Below are 14,446 nucleotides of genomic sequence, written 5' to 3'. Positions count from 1 at the left end.
GAGAAGGTATTTGGAGATTATATAATCTCAATGATAAAAAAAAATGAAATGAATGAATGTTTGAAGATCTTATTATCTTGATAAAAATGTGGGAACTGTTAAAGATCTAATTAGTGATCTTAATACGATGAGATAAATGTGTGTATATATATGTATGTGTATATATATATATATATTACAAAACGAAAAAGCCAATTGTCTATTTGAGATGTTTGTTAAGGAGGATATGATTAAAACCACATATTATGAATGAGCGAAATGGATTAAAATATTGTAAAGATGACAAATTGAATTTGTTATGAAAATTAACATTAAGTGTTGATGTATACAAAGATGTTGTGTGACATATTTATGCTTAGATTGACTTATGAAGTCATTAATAAGCTATCAAGGAGAGAAGGGTGGAAATTTGGGGCATTTGAGAAATGATGAGTACAAGACTTGTAGATGCTCATAAATCTCTTCCACTGATGAGGTAAATGCTCTATGACTTTTTTTCTTGATAAAGCGAAGTATTACGATTCTTAAAAGATATGTGATAAGGTTTTAAATTATATACAGAAGATATGTAGAAAAATGGGGTTGAATGACTATTTTAGAATCATGTAGTGGAGTTATGTTCCAATGTTGAATCATGAGTCAAGAAGTTAATAAACGATCTTGTTTATGTTGCATAACCACTAGGAGAATCAACTTAGAAGTCATGATATTGTATGTAACCGGTTAGAGTGGTCGTAATATAATGTGTTTATCTTGGTCATACAAGTGAATTCAAATTTATGATGTGTAAAGATTCCTTAAATTTGAAGCGTAGATAGATGTATTGAGTCTATCACTTTTAAACATCACTACTGATGTTGATGAATGGACATATAAGTTTGTTAGATTTTAAGTCATTTTACAAACATGTGATAGATATAATCAAAAATTTACTGAACTAGAAATGACAAATATGAGTTGAAGTTACTCCTTTAATGCATGTAAAGAAATGTCTTCATCCGTGAAAGATTTTGTCAAACTATGATTGATGTTTAAGGACTTTATTATATTGCTCTAGAAATTGACTTTTAAGATGTTAGCATGAAAGCATCGAACTAACAAAATTGGGTTACAAGAGGAGCAGTTGGATAGTTGAGACATGAAATGTGTATTCTCATTCTGTATCCAGGTATGTGTTTCTTTCTCTAAACATGTATATGACAAATGTTCATGACCATGGATTAATTTGTAGATACACAAGGTATGGTTACAGGTTATATGTTGTGGTTACAAGTCTTTATGTAGGATATGGATTCATATATGTGGTTAAACCCTTAAGTGAAATGGATAAAGAGAAGGGATGGAAGCGATAAGTAAAATTAATCTATTCTTTCGCTAATAAGGTTTCGAGGACGAAACCTTTATAAGGTGGGTAGATTTGTAACATCCTATTCTCGGGTGAAATTGTAATATGATATTTTACTATCGGTAAAGACTTGTTTTAAGAGTAAAGAATTTGATGAGTAAAAAAATTTAGCACATTATATTTTTATTATAATGTTGGGAAAAATGACGAGTTCGGTTCAGAGTAATATATACCGGCATACCGTTACATCATCTTGTGACTCACCCAAACTTGAGGGGTCATTGTTGTAACAAATCAAACTTAAGGGGGAATGTATTGTAGTTCTCACATTTTTTAATGTATAAAAGTCATTCATGGCTCATTAGTTGCAAAAAAAAAGGTTTATTTTCTGGATTTAGAGAGAGAGAAGGGAGGTGCGGCGGTCGGTGACCGACGGTGGTCCGGGTGTGGCGAGTGATGGTGGTCCTGCTACCCTTAATTTTTATCTGGAACCATTTCTCGACATCCCAAACTCTATGGTAAGCTCCATTTCAGTTCAATATAAAATCTAGATCCCAGTTTTAACCATCAAAATTTTGGAAATGGTTCTGTTCGAATTTGGGTGGTTGTTTTTTTTTTAACAGCACAGCCTCAAAGAACTGGCTGATCCGAGAGTTCTAGCCGTTGGATCATCTTAAAATTTTTACAGTATGATCCTCACAAATAGATGATCATAATCAACGGTCGGAATGTGTTTTAGAGGTCTGCATGTTCGATTTTATAATCCATTTTCGCAACAGTTCGTATTTCCGGTTTGGAAAACATAGTTTCAAAGATTGGGCTGTTCCCGATGATCCAACGGTCGGATCGTAATGAAATTTTAACTGTAGTTTCCTAACTTATAGGTGAGTATTCTCACCAGAGGAATTTCTGATCTGAGGTCTAGAAATATGTAATATTGTTGCGATCAGTTGTAACAGAAAACAGGGGTTAAAAACAGGAAACATGAATGGTTGCATGGCTGTCCAAACGGCCTTACAAGGATGTTACGAGGCTAACTTATTGTTCCAGAGGAAAACACAACTCTAAATGTAGTGTCGGTTCATGTTACATGAAGAGTTTGTTTTCTCATATGAAACCGTTTATACGAAAGGCTTGATTCGTTGTGAAATTCCAGGACTGGAATTGAAGAAAAAGGGAATTACGCTCGGTAGCATCTAACAAGAAGTCAACGGGTCAGAAAGGGGATTCGAAGTATAGCTAATCCTACAGGCAAAGGTAAGTTATCTTACACATGTATTGTGATATTGTATTCGACTTGTTACGGTGTTAGTAATATCACCGATATTTACGTAAAAATGTAGGATTATGGCGTAGTGATCATATTGGATTAAACATTGATTTCTCTACTATTGGTAATGCAAAAGAATCGCTAGATGATATTTAACCTTTAGAATGATTAAAGTAACAAGTGATGATAGATGGCTACATATGTTGCCTTTGGGATTTTAAAATGGTATGCTATCTATCTTGTTGTTAATGAGACTTATATTATATATTGTTTAGATTCAACTTTGTTGTATAATGTAAGGTACAAGGTATGAAATGGGAAGTATTTCTTCTACAATGTTGCGAACTCATGCCTTCCTGCAAATATGAAGATTGGCAGTACCTAGAAAAAAAAATGTTGAGTCTTAATGGCATGTTAAGGAATTATGATTCGACCTTTTTTTGTGTGCAAACGATTGTTAATAATGTGGTTGGTGGTAAGAGTTTGGAATATTAACAAGGCAAAATTATTATTAGAACTATGAGTTTTAACTCCATTGCTGATGATCATGTTGACTAGAAGCAGGTTTGAGAAGTACGAGACTGACTCATTTTAAAAACCGAAAATCGTGTACAAGTGTTGTAGGTGGCGTAGCCTACACTATATTCAGCATAGGTCACACCGATGCTAGTTGTTACCATGATGGGTTTCTGGTCTATGTTGCGTGTTACAATGGGATGTCTACGCTAGGTCGGCGAAGGCTTCCTCGATTCCGATGTAGTTTACATCAGGGATTGTTCCAAGTTCAAGATTTTGGTGTTTGAGATCAAACTTACAAGTTTGATTATCATATGATCTCAATCTAATTAATACTAACATGTCGTTTTGTGATGTCGTAGGTAAAACTCATGGATAGATTCTAAAGTTGAGGATCAAGTGCTCAGGATGAATTACGAACATCACATAGTTGAGTTTATATCTTATAAAGTTTTTAGTGGTCATTTTGTTTAGTAATGGGTTACGAATCTAAACTTATTAGATCATATTGTTCTTTTTTTCTAAAAAGAGCAGTGTTGTTCATATCTAAATGATGAAGACAAGTTCATATAATGTCATTAGACAGAAAAAAATTTTGGGACCTACTTTTTCCGCAATTAAAATATAAATTTTGGTCATTTTAAATTTAGAGTGTTACAAGTTGGTATCAGAGCCCTGGTTTGAGAGAATCAAGTAATAGAAGGTAAATGCTTGAACTCAAACCGGTGTGCTCTCGTAATCAAGAACCCGTACAATCCAAGACTCGATCGAGGCCTAAATGCAAAGGCGAATGTAAGCATGTATTAGATTATGTACTTGAAGGAAACTAATAGTGTGTTATGTGCAAGGTAAGCTTAAGAGCGTGAAGAGGATGATCCGTGAATACAGAATAGGATGAACGCTAAGGCGGGCAATGGTGCAAATAGGCAAATTAACCCCAGGTACACACTACTAATATGTATGAGTACCGATGTCAAAAGAAAAAGGAAGGGGTCTCCTTGGGAGGGAAATTATTAAACGAAAGACAATGATGTGGTCTTGGGGAAGTTTTAGAAATGTGCACGAAACTGAAACCCATTTCTCGGGCATAAGGCGATGATTACACGAAGGCACGAAACTAGTGTGTGAATTGCGCACCTGGCCAGTACGCAAGAAGCATATGACGTTCGTGAGACCGTGGCAATTATTGCAGGTATGTCCGGTAGAACTGGGTAGCAGGTGGGCGCTATGTTGTAGCGAATGCGAAATAGCAAATCCATTGCGGATTTGGTTATGCTAACGAAGGTTATGAAAAGTTATGCGAGTCGACCGGTTCTAGCGAACAAGTCGAATAAGAATAAGCTACCATCCGTTTTGAACGGGTGATTTTGAATGCTCTAATGAATGTTAGAAGCTTAATCCGTTATACGGATTGAAAGAAGAGGTTATGATTAAATGCGAAAAACCCAATTATTTGGGTAGTGGAATATGTATGCTTAACTCTCATTGAGAGTGTTTATGCCAAACCCAATTATTTGGGTAGTCGAATGTGTATGCTTAACTCTCTTTGAGAGTGTTTATGCCGAAACCCAATTATTTGGGTAGTCGAATGTGTATGCTTAACTCTCTTTGAGAGTGTTTATGCCAAACCCAATTATTTGGGTAGTCGAATGTGTATGCTTAACTCTCTTTGAGAGTGTTTATGCCGAAACCCAATTATTTGGGTAGTCGAATGTGTATGCTTAACTCTCTTTGAGAGTGTTTATGCCGAAACCCAATTATTTGGGTAGTCGAATGTGTAAGAAAGAAGAAAGCTCATATGTGGATGGAACTAAAATGAAGTGATTATGATTCGACAACTGAGATGACTAACTTTAAAATCTTGTTGCTGAAGGTAGGTAAAACTTTAAGTTTTTGTTAAAACACATGTAAGGAAGAAAAGGTACGAATGATATGTTTGAAGCCGCTAGAGGGATTCAAACATAGAAGGAATGAGGGGTATGGATGTTACATTTAAAACCGTGGGACGGATTTAAAACATGTACCTCGATACGTATATATATATAAATAACAAGAATGATATATTAAGAAATGGCTATGTATTGACCTGTTATGAATAGGTCTAACACACTAATGTCTTAAGAAGGAATCAATAAAGTATTGATGTAAAAACGAGGTCAGGTGATAAACATCATGTTTAAATAAAATCGAATGAAGTGTGTAAACCCCTAATTTTATAATGAGATTGGCAGAAATCCTGATGCAATGAATCTACCGAGAACGGTGAAAGAATGCTCATGAATGAAAGCTCATGATACCAGATGGACAAGATCAACCCTGTTAAGATACGGATTCGTGAAGGAGCGAGTCAACTCGGGTTGTTACACGTTGGTCGGTGCCAAATTAGCAAGGTTAGTAAATGGTTTAACTTGTGGATGTTAAATAGAAAGTTACATATTGAATGATGCTTTTATGTGAACTGGTGGTACTAAACTTGAACGATCATAACTGTGGAAATTATGATAGAATATACGAAACGACAAGTATCGATAAGAAATGCTAACCTTGATGCTCGGCTTGTTGGCCATGTTCATTTGAACAAGGCATGGTAGGAAAGATATGCATGACATAGATAACAATAGTAACCATGGAAATAATGCTTAGTCTTCATGTTAAGTACGGATAAGTAGGTGTAAAAAGGGTGACTTGGTTGTAATAATAAGTCTTCGAATGATTGCAGTAGGCGTATGATAATGAATCGACCCTTCCTATGAGCTTGAAGCTAATTAGAGGTAATGAGAGTAATGGAATGTGTAGGATAGCTCATAGCGAACAAAATGAAGGATAGTATATGAGGTATGAGTAGTATGAAATAATCGATTTATTTCGATTAGTAAATAAATGAATGTAATATGCTTAAATAGGAAGCTAGAAACAAGCCATAGACTTGGGTTTGCTAGATTAATAATTGTATACAATTGGAATAAATTCGATGAATGAAACGTTAGTGATGATAGGCGTTAAGAGCTAGTAGCATAAAGTGAAAGACTCTAATAAGAGCTCTGGAACAGATTCTGAGTTTCATGTAATTATGGAAGTAACTTACATAATTTAAGAACGTAAGGACAATGCGTACAATCATGTTTAGGTATGAAACGAACTTCTGACCAAGATCCCGAATGTATTCATGTTGTGATGAGCATCGTGAATGAATAGATGGAAAATAAGAGTAGTTTTAGTCTACTAAGAATGAGAAAGGTTTCGGGGACGAAACCTCGTTTAAGGGGGGTAGACTTGTAACACCCCAAAAACGGGTTTGGTAAATTAAAAACCCGGTTGATGTAAACAAATAAGTTTTAATCTCTTATTTAACCGAAATAAAACTAGAGGGACCAAAACCGTTAAGTGGGAAACATGATTTTATAAAAAAGAAATTAAAACACCACACACACACATAGAGTGTGTGTGTGTGTCGATGAGCAGGAAGGAAGAAAAGGGTTCAAACCCTAGTTTCTTCAAAATCTTCAAATTAAAAGGGAAATCGAAGGCTAGTTGACTGCATAAACTAAGAATGGTGATCATCTAAGTATTTCCTACATCAAGTAAGTCGAATTTTGCAATTTGGTGATGTTTGATTTAGTGGGTTTAGTGTAATTCGTGAATGTAATGCTAAATCTAGTATGAATGATGGTTGCAATGGCTGAGTAGACATCAAGATATGTTAAATTTTGAATATGAACATGGATTAGGCAAAACCCACTTGCATGTCAAGGAATGGCTAGAAATATTGAGATTTCTACGTGTTAATTTGATTGTTTTTGATGATCTTGTTATGAACAATTGGTGTCACAACCATATGTCCGTAGTTAGGGCGAAATATTGTTATGAGCTTGATTGATTGTTAATAAGTTATGGGAAGAATTAGTAGGAATCACGCTTTAAAAGCTTGTACATAATGTTTTACAAATGTGATACCCGCCAAGTGTTCGATGAAATGCCTAAGAGAACAAAATTGTGAAATCGTATGAAAGTTGTGGGTAGTATGTATAGAAGGTGTTTATGGTGTAGTCGTTAGCAAAATAATATGTTAAGTGTGCTTAAGGTGGAGTCCATATGAGAATTCGGATTGAATGTATGGTTTGGTAAAATTATGCATTAGGAGCTTGTACCTTGTGCTTGAATGGTGTAATGCTCACCTTGTATTAGATGTGCTTGACTCAAGGTAATTAAGAGCGAAGGTGTATGATATGTGAAAGTATATGTAAGCAAATGTGTATGCGAGTATGATTATGTGATCATGTGGTTGTAAGTACTTTAGCATCATAAGTACGAAATGTACATAGTGTCGTATGGTAGGTGCTAAATTAATATGTGTTTTATGCGTTAACGTGATGGATTGCATGAGTCTAAAAAGATGTGGTTTTTGGATGTATGCTTTATGTTTATTAGACTTGACCATGAAAGTCAAATGTGAGTTACGCTTTTGATATGATCATTTAGATGTGAAATCGTATACACTAACAAGGATGTGATTGCGGTAACATGAAAGCATTAGGGATCATGTGGACGTGGACTCAAGCACGAAAGACTAACGGGTCAAGATGAGGCAAGCAAGCGGGTATGAACACGGATGCACAAGGTAAGTGATTCCGTAATCACTTCTTAGTTATTTATGTAAAGTTATATGCAACTTAACTAGGTATGATAATTGAGGTCGAATAGGAACAAATGGTATGATATCGATGAAGTATTAAACGGATCTCAGCTTTGATCCGAGCAAGGTATGAGTGATTGAGAATCGTAACTAGGTAGTAGGATTGGTTGCTTATGCAACGTAGTGCTTGTTGTTAATAATGGGGCAAGGTTGACAAAAACGCCCTTGGTGGGGATTTCGGGTAAACGACCTTAAAAGTCATTTGGAAGTGAGTTATTCGATTAGAGTAATGTCTTTGTCTATTATGAAAGTGAAGTATAGAGTTTTGTATGTTATAGACCTTTTAATGTATAAATACCCATAACGGGTCGAATAATTCATAAGTGAATAACAAGCCGATAGTGTAAGTTAAGAATTTCCTTAATCCGGATATGGGATTTTAAGTTCATATGATAGAATGTGAATTTACAAGCATGTAGGAAGAAACGGGAGGTTAAACGGGTAAACGGTTCAAAAGTTATGCGCGTTTTAGTGCGTACGGACGACGAAACGGAGCTGCAGAAAAATGCAAAATCTAGAGGGCGTAGCCGACGGGCATGGGGGCGTCGCCGACGGGCTCTAGAAAATCAGTTTTTGTGCTGACGGGTTAATTACCTGTCTACGGGTTTTTGGGCTACGGGTAAATGCAAGGCCCGTCGCCGACGGCCCTAGGGGCGTCGGTGACGGCCTTCCCAAGTCCCAAAAGCTGAAATCTTGTTATTTAAGTTAATTTATGTACCGTGGGCTTCGGTTTGATATCCGTGGACTACGGCGGACTTTCCAAACATGATTTTGAAGGTTCCTTGGATGTTTATGGGCTATAAAGCCAAGACTAAGACCCACGTTAATAATGTATGATTATGTAAGAGGTACGCGTGATCTAGTACGTGTTCGTTGAAGTATGTACATATATAGATAAGCAAGATTGTGTGCTTGTATGTATTTGTATACGTATGTAGAAGTTATGTAAGCATGTATGTAGGCATACACGTATGTATGTTTATAACTCCAACTGTACGTATGTAGTAGGATATGTAGTTATGCTTAATGATATGTATGAGTGTATGTACGTATGTCTAGTTGTAGGAAGGATATGTAAGTATGTAGTTGTGTATGTAGGTATGTATAAGGGTATGTATGAGTGTATGTACGTATGTAGATGTATATGTATGTGGGTATGTAAGTACATATATGTGTATGATTTAGACACATTGAGGATTAACGTTATTAATGGTGTACCTTGAGAATGATAAGTAATGCAGGTACATTCATGAAGCCTCGCCAGGAAATGGATACGCAGATGAAACGCTTGAAGTTTGATAAAGAACGAGATGTGAAGTGTATGCGAATGATCTTGTTTATACATTGTGTGCTAATGTTTTTGAATGTATGTGGTGAATGCAGGTTGTGCGGGTCACGGAGGATCATCAAGGAATAAAGATCGAAGACCGAGTCACCTAAGGGATTGTACGGGGTTGTCTAAGGATGTAAATTTGTTGTACATAAGCTATGAATTATTCTATAATAGAGTCAGTTTGTTGTATTCGATATAAAAGAGTTATTTTAGAAGTGAACTTTCAAGTAAGACGTAAGGTTTATAATGAAAGAATTTTTATGGCACGAATTTCCGCTGCGACTTTTGATAAATACGAATTAGGGCGTAACAACTATAAATTCTTTTGACAAAGTATTATGATAGAATATGGGATTTTAAGTTCTGTGGGCCCATAACCCACAGGTCCCAGGATCGAAACCTGGCTCTGATACCAACTTGTAAGGACCGCTTTTCGAAAATGATAGATTAACTACATAAACAAGATTTTTCCGTAGCATCGAAATTCAACTTTGACACTTAATAGAAATTTTTACAAAATTTGGGCATGACCCGTTTGTAAAACGGACATACCCCCTGTTTTTAACATAACATACAACGTTCACCTACGACCCATTTTACATAAAAACCATTCCAACAAAAGTAACAAGTTTTTAATTCTAAAACATTTCGACAAAGTCTAACAAGTAGCAAAACATGGACCCAAAAGTATGCATATAAGTTGCGGAAGCGTATGGTATCGTAAGGCTTGAACATGTGCTCGTCCCATAGCTCCAAATCGCCTATAGAGGTGCTTTTCCTACATTAACATTCACAAATTTAATAAGTTAGTTATCTCATAGAAAATCATAACCTTTCGATTTAGCTTTAACCACATAAAACATTCTTACTCTTAAGCATACAACAACCCAATAATTGGGTTAAGCATAACCACTCTCGTAGAGAGTTTGACATACGCATTCGACCCGTGTAATTGGGTTTAGCATAAACACTCTCGTAGAGAGCTAAGCATACACCTTCAACCCATGAAATTGGGTTTAGCATAAACACTCTCGTAGAGAGCTAAGCATACACATTCAACCCATGAAATTGGGTTTAGCATAAACACTCTCGTAGAGAGCTAAGCATACACATTCAACCCATGAAATTGGGTTTAGCATAACTCAACACTACCTTCATTAACATACCCAAATCCACAAAGGATTTGTCGCTTGCTTACTACATCGTCGATCTCGTCATACAAGAATAGCTTTTACAACGAAATTTTATATAAATAAGAAATATAATAAAGACTCGTATGAGACAACTTGTAAGGACCGCTTTTCAAAAATAATAGATTAACTACATAAACAAGATTTTTCGGAGAATTAAAATACCACTTTGACGCTTAAAGAAATTTTTACAAAAATTGGGCATGACCCGTTTGTAAAACGGACATACCCCCTGTTTTGACATAACATACAACGTTTACCTACGACCCAATTTACATAAAACCATTCCAACAAAAGTAACGAGTTTTTAAATCTAAAACATTTCAACAAAGTCTAACAAAGTGGCAAAACATGGACCCAAAAGTATGCATATGAGTTGCGGAAGCGCTTGGTATTATAAGGCTTGAACATGTGCTCGTCCCATAACTCCAAATCGCCTATAGAGGTGCTTTACCTACATTAACATTCACAAATTTAATAAGTTAGTTATCTCATAGAAAATCATAACCTTTCGATTTAGCTTTAACCACATAAAACATTCTTACTCTTAAGCATACAACAACCCAATAATTGGGTTAAGCATAACCACTCTCGTAGAGAGTTTGACATACGCATTCGACCCGTGTAATTGGGTTTAGCATAAACACTCTCGTAGAGAGCTAAGCATACACATTCAACCCATGAAATTGGGTTTAGCATAAACACTCTCGTAGAGAGCTAAGCATACACATTCAACCCATGAAATTGGGTTTAGCATAAACACTCTCGTAGAGAGCTAAGCATACGCATTCGACCCATGAAATTGGGTTAGCATAACTCAACACTACTTTCATTAACATACCCAAATCCACAAGGGATTTGTATCTTGCTTACTACATCGTCGATCTCGTTATATAAGAATAGCTTTTACAACGAAATTTTATATAAATAGGAAATATAATAAAGACTCGTATGACACGAAGCATACCTCGATCTTGTGCTCCTTCCGCTTGCTTAGTGCTTGTACCTTCTTCTTTCACGCCTACATTAGAACATTCGTTCACTTTATTTAGTTTGTGGCATCATTATACTATTTCCACATAAATTCTTCTTTTAGGCATTTCATCGAACACTTGGTAAGCATCATACATAAGGCACAAGGTACAAGTTTACTAAGCATGTCCCTACTAGCTCATCACAACACAAGAATCATCTTCCTCTAAATTCATATAATTTCCATTCTAAAATCAGTTTATCTAGCATTCGAGCATCACAACAATTTCACATATCAATTAACTCATGATCCTAATTCTCATGAATTTCCTATTAGTAACATAATCTTTACAAAGTGGGTTTTTCACTACACTTTTTATAGAACATAATTTCAAGCATGATTCCTATTCTAAAAAGCAATCTTAACTCAGATTCATTACATTGGTTACAAGGAATCGAGATTTGGTCTAACCCCTCATTCTAAAAATCATAAATTCAGAAAATCAAGCTTACCACTTACGAAATTGAGGTTAGTTATTCAGATTTATGGACTCATGCACTAGATTATCTTGAGAATTTAGATCCAATTGCTTGTTTTTGCTTGAGCTAGGGTTTCCCCCTTCTCTCTGCTTGTTCGATCGATCCCCCACCAACACCAGTGTGTTGGTTTTTGTTATATTATTATTGTTATTAAAATTTTGTCATAATCACAATTTTAGTCCCTAGGGTTATAAGTGTGGATAGTTATCACACTAATTTTCTTTCTAGTTAACAATTACCAAAATCTTTTGACTTGGTTAATTATTACAATTTATACACCTTTAATAAAACAAGTAAATGAATAGCATATTTTGGGGTGTTACAAGTCTACCCCCCTTAAAAGAGGTTTCGTCCCCGAAACCTGATCACATAACAAATTAAGTATTGACATACCGAAAAGATAAGGGTAGTGCTTCCTCATTTCGTCTTCAGTTTCCCATGTAAGATCCGAACCTTTTCGGTGTCGCCATTGGACCAACACTTGTTTAACAGCTTTATTGCGGAGATTCTTCACCTTGAAGTCCTTAATGGCTACGGGTTTTTCGACATAATTTAACCCTTCATCCAACTCGATATCATCGAGTGGTACTAGTGCTGTCTCATCCGCAAGACACTTTCTTAATTGCGACACGTGGAAGGTATTGTGAATCCCGTTTAGAGCAGGCGGTAATTCCAATCGATACGCAACCCTTCCAACCCGAGCCAAAATTTTAAACGGCCCAATGTAACGAGGACCTAGCTTTCCCCGTTTGCGAAAACGGATTATACCCTTCCATGGGGATTAACACCCAAGGGCGTTGCAAGTTTTGTCAAAGTATTACAATTGATTAAGAATAGGTCTTCTTCAAGTATTCCCCATCATCATATGCCAAACCCAATTATTTGGGTAATCGAATGTGAATGCTTAACTCTCATTGAGAGTGTTTATGCCGAACCCCATTTACTTGGGTAGTTGAATGTATAAGGAAGAAGAAAACTCATATATGGATAGAACTAAAATGAAGTAATTATGATTCGACAACTAAGATGACTAACCTTAAAACCTAGTTGCTGAAGGCAGGTAAAACTTTAAGTTTTTGTTAAAACACATGTAAGGAGGAAAAGGTACGAATGATATGTTTGGAGCCGCTAGATGGATTCAAACATAGAAGGAATGAAGGGTATGGATGTTACATTTAAATCTGTGGGACGGATTTAAAACATGTACCTCGATACGTATATATATAAATAACAAGAATGATATATTAAGAAATGGCCATGTATTGACCTGTTATGAATAGGTCTAACGCACTAATATCTTACGAAGGAATTGAGAAAGTATTAATATATAAATAAGGCGATGTGATAAACATCATGTATGAAAGAATCGAATGGAATGTGTAAACCCCTAATTTTATAATGAGATTGGCAGGAATCGCGATGCGATGAAACTACCTAGAACGGTGAAAGAATGCTCATGAACGAAAGTTTATGACACCCGATGGACAAGATCAACCCTATTAAGTTATGGATTCATAAAGGAGCAAGTCAACTCGGGTTGTTACACGTTGGTTTGTTCCAAATTAGCGAGGTTAGTAAATGGTTTAACTTGTGGATGTTAAATAGAAAGTTACAATTGAATAATACTGTTATGCGAATTGGTGGTAGTGAACCCGAATGCTCGTAACTGTGGAAATACTGATAGAATTTATGAGTAGGGAAGTACCGTTAAGAAATGCTAACTCTGATGCTCGGCTTGTTGGCCATGTTCATTTGAACAAAAGGAAAGATGGCATACGATGAATGAGTAGTATAAAGTAAATCGATTTATTCGATTAGCAAATATATGAATAAGATATGCTTAAAAAGGAAGTTAGAAACAAGCCGCATACTTAGGTTTGTACAATTAATGATTGTATACAATTGGAATAAATTCGATGAAAGAAACGTAGTAATGCTATGTGTTAAGAGCTAGTATTATAAAGTAAAAGACACTAATAGGAGCTCTGGAGAAGAGTCTGACATAAGTATAATTCTGAAAATAATTTACCTAATATAAGGGCATGGGAACGAGGTGTACAATTATGTTCATGCACGAATAAAACATTGCCAAGATCCCGAATGCGTTTAGGTTGTAGTAAGTATGGTGGGAGAACAACTTGAAAGAGGTAAGAGTAGAATGATCCAGTCTGAATGAGAAAGGTTTCGGGGACGAAACCTCATTTAAGGGGGGTAGACTTGTAACACCCCAAAAATTCGTATGTCATCTTATAATATTACAATCGCAATATTTCAACGAAAAGAAATGGCAACATAGATTTTCACCATTATTAAAGGTTTACAAATCTTAGTAAATCTAAAATATTATGTATGCATGAAGGTTAACTATGTTAATATGTAGAAATGAGGAAAGTGTCATGTTATTAAAGAATGAGGGGGTGAAAATGTAAAATGTGTAAATAAAACACTTAATAAAAATGGCCAGTGCTTGGAAAGTGTGGGGTGTGCGATCGAGAAGAAAGACCAGGGGAAACCTTCCCCACAAAACCCTAACCACATCAAATTCATCAAATTAAAGAGGGAATCCAGCCTAATTCTATTGCATGTG

At 35.7% G+C, this 14,446-nt stretch overlaps 2 long non-coding RNA genes across 3 annotated transcripts; one reads left to right on the top strand and one right to left on the bottom strand.

The window, feature by feature from the left end:
* The first annotated feature begins 935 nt into the window (after positions 1-935).
* Positions 936-4,923, top strand: LOC110899739. The gene is made up of 3 exons (XR_002570512.2): positions 936-1,863; positions 2,502-2,602; positions 2,689-4,923. It is a non-coding gene; the product is annotated as an uncharacterized LOC110899739 (long non-coding RNA).
* A 5,616-nt stretch (positions 4,924-10,539) lies between these two features.
* LOC110899737 lies at positions 10,540-11,967 on the bottom strand. 2 transcript variants are annotated; one of them, XR_002570508.2, is made up of 3 exons: positions 11,840-11,967; positions 11,315-11,368; positions 10,540-10,801 (listed from the first exon to the last, which is right to left on the bottom strand). It is a non-coding gene; the product is annotated as an uncharacterized LOC110899737 (long non-coding RNA). The 2 variants fall into 2 exon arrangements; XR_002570507.2 differs by having other exon boundaries at positions 11,833-11,959.
* Between the last annotated feature and the right edge of the window lie 2,479 nt (positions 11,968-14,446).

Source organism: Helianthus annuus, chromosome 13 (assembly GCF_002127325.2).
Source record: "Helianthus annuus cultivar XRQ/B chromosome 13, HanXRQr2.0-SUNRISE, whole genome shotgun sequence".
In the NCBI taxonomy this organism is placed as follows: Eukaryota; Viridiplantae; Streptophyta; class Magnoliopsida; order Asterales; family Asteraceae; genus Helianthus; species Helianthus annuus.
The sequence above is the reverse complement of the archived record's forward strand: the minus strand, read 5'-3'. Positions and strand labels throughout refer to the sequence as shown.